The sequence below is a fragment of the Phaenicophaeus curvirostris genome, chromosome 14 (genome assembly GCF_032191515.1).
Source record: "Phaenicophaeus curvirostris isolate KB17595 chromosome 14, BPBGC_Pcur_1.0, whole genome shotgun sequence".
NCBI classification, from domain to species: Eukaryota; Metazoa; Chordata; class Aves; order Cuculiformes; family Cuculidae; genus Phaenicophaeus; species Phaenicophaeus curvirostris.
In genome coordinates, this window is record NC_091405.1 from 8,408,827 (window position 1) to 8,411,249 (window position 2,423).

General features: G+C 53.6%; 1 non-coding gene across 1 annotated transcript; it reads left to right on the top strand.

The window, feature by feature from the left end:
* The first annotated feature begins 1,894 nt into the window (after nt 1–1,894).
* Nucleotides 1,895–1,967, top strand: TRNAM-CAU (transfer RNA methionine (anticodon CAU)). Its single transcript has one exon. It is a non-coding gene; the product is annotated as a tRNA-Met (tRNA).
* Nucleotides 1,968–2,423: the final 456 nt, after the last annotated feature.

Consider the following 2,423-nt stretch of genomic DNA (forward strand, 5'->3'; position numbering starts at 1 on the left):
ATCACTCCCTGCCAGGTGACATCAGTGCATCATGAAGGCGAGTGCTGCCTTTTCAGCCAGACAGGCTTTTCCCCTTCTTCCTGTTCATCTGGAGGGAATGGGCATCGCATGATGGAGCACTGTGGGAATTGGCATCGATTTATGATGGGCTGTCCTGCCTTCTGCTGGGTTGGACTGGAAAAGGGGTCAGTGGGCCAGGGGGACGTCTGATCACTGAGGGATGGAGCAGGAGGCGGTGGCCCAGAATCCTTGGAGCCAAGGCTGTGCGATAAGGTTATAGCGGTTGGGTAGGTGAGGGTAAGGGAGAGAATGTTGTAGGGTGATTAGGCACGGCAGGAGCACTAAGAGGAAAAGGAGAAAGAAGAAAGTCCAGACAAAAATAAGACATGCAAAAGAGAGAAAAGCATGTGTGTGCTGTAGACTGCTGAGTTTCTGCTCGAGGCAATGTCACCAAGGACATCTTTTGTTTCATTCACATGAAAATCCTTGCCATCAGTACTTTTCCTGTTCTCTCCATGAATCTATCGGTTCCTAAACAAACAGACATGACAAGGCCTTTTCGAGCTGTGTCAGAAACTTTGAGCGCCAGCTCAGTGTAATGTAACTCAGGGGGAAAATCACACAGTTCGATACAGGTGGAAAACATCTGCAGTCGTATTTCCAAACAGTTGATGTTTGGTTTAGGTGACTCATTGTCCATGTGCCTTGGTTTAGATGCTTGAAGCAGCTTTCCTTAATTTAATCAGAATTGTGGGCACTAAACTCGTCCGTCACTGAAGCCCCAAAGGATTAGCGCACACTATTAGAAATGACATCCTCATTCTGCAGGTGGGCAGTGTTGGAAGGAGGAATGCAGTGGTTCAGGCTGCAAGAAGCCGCGCGTTTACTCATCCTGTGGTTGCAGCAACGCTGTCCATGCAGCTTGGACTCATCAAATGATTGTTCCGTACACGTGATCAGCCAGATCCTTGGAAATCAGAGCCTTGTCCCCCTGTCTAGCACTGCCCACTAGACCCTTGGCAAAATCCTTGTGCTGTCCAGCGCAATCCAAACATCTCTTCTCCGTGCGACTGATATCCAAGGGTCTGCGCCTCCTCCATCTGCCGCTCACTCGCTCTGCAGGCAAACAGCCTCCCTGCAGTCATGGTTTGGAGGCTTTCTGCACCAATTAAATGCCTTTTTTTCCCTGTCTTCTTCCAATTTAGTTGTTTGCCACTTGATTGTCATGGTGACTGCTGCCTCAAGTCCCTCGCCAGGGGTGAGGCCTGTCGATTAGGATTCAGGGCAGCGCTTCTGCCGGCATCGCAGGGGACCCTCTTCTGCTGAGCTCTTCAGCGAACGCAGACTTCATTTCCCTGCAGGGATCCCAGTCGAACAGCGACTGTTTGCAGCGGAGAGGCAAATGAGGTTTGCTTTAATTTTGTCATTATCTGGAGACGATTTCCTTGCAAGCGTGTTCTCAGTGGGGCACTCACAGTCCATTCCTGGCCTTCAGGGCTGCGTGAGGATGTTCAGGAACCCCAAAGGACTTGTTCAGGAATGCAGCTGTTTTACAGAACAACATGGGAAAAACTGACCCATTTGCAAAAAGAGAAAATTCAACAAAACCTCAAGATCTCTCTTGCAGAACAGCATGGAAAAGAGGAGCCATTAGCAGAAAATGTCAGGTCTGTCTTGTAGAAAAGCATGGGAACAGAAGGAATTTGAAGGGAAAAGAAGGAATTTTCGCCACACCTAAGCAGAAGAGACCTCTTCTGCAGAAAAAAAGGAGCCCTTGACAAAGAAACCTCCGAGCACGGCGAGAAACAGCAATGGCAGAATAGGAAGACCCCAGCTGGGGTGCGGAATGGGATGTGGAGAGAAGAGCCCCACTCGGAGTATATGTTTTCGAGGAGCCTCGTTAGCGCAGTAGGTAGCGCGTCAGTCTCATAATCTGAAGGTCGTGAGTTCGAGCCTCACACGGGGCAGAGATGGTGTCCTCCTTTTTTTTTTTTTTTTTTCCTCTCTCGGGCGGCTCAACGGCTTCCCATGGAAGAGAATACCCCATTTTTTTTCAATCAAACTACAGCCCGGGGCGGTGGGGGCGAGGAAATGGGGGAAGCAGCGGGCTGCAGCCCAGGCCTTTAGTAGGCACGGCCCCGTTCCATCCGCGGTCCCCCGCGCACTAGAGGGCGAGCCCGCTGCGGCGGAGCGCCCGTTCCCCGCGGGGGCGGCGCTGATTGGCTGCGGCGTGCCGTCGGGGGCGTGGTTACGGCTAAGGGGCGGCACTGATTGGCTGCGGCGCGCGCGTGGGGGGCGTGGCTACGGCGGAAGGACGGCGCTGATTGGCTGTAGCTCGCCCGCGGGGGCGGGGCGGCGCGGGGCGGGAGGCGCTGATTGGCCGCGGTGCCCGGCGGGCGGGCCCTCGTCGCCGCGCCCCGCCG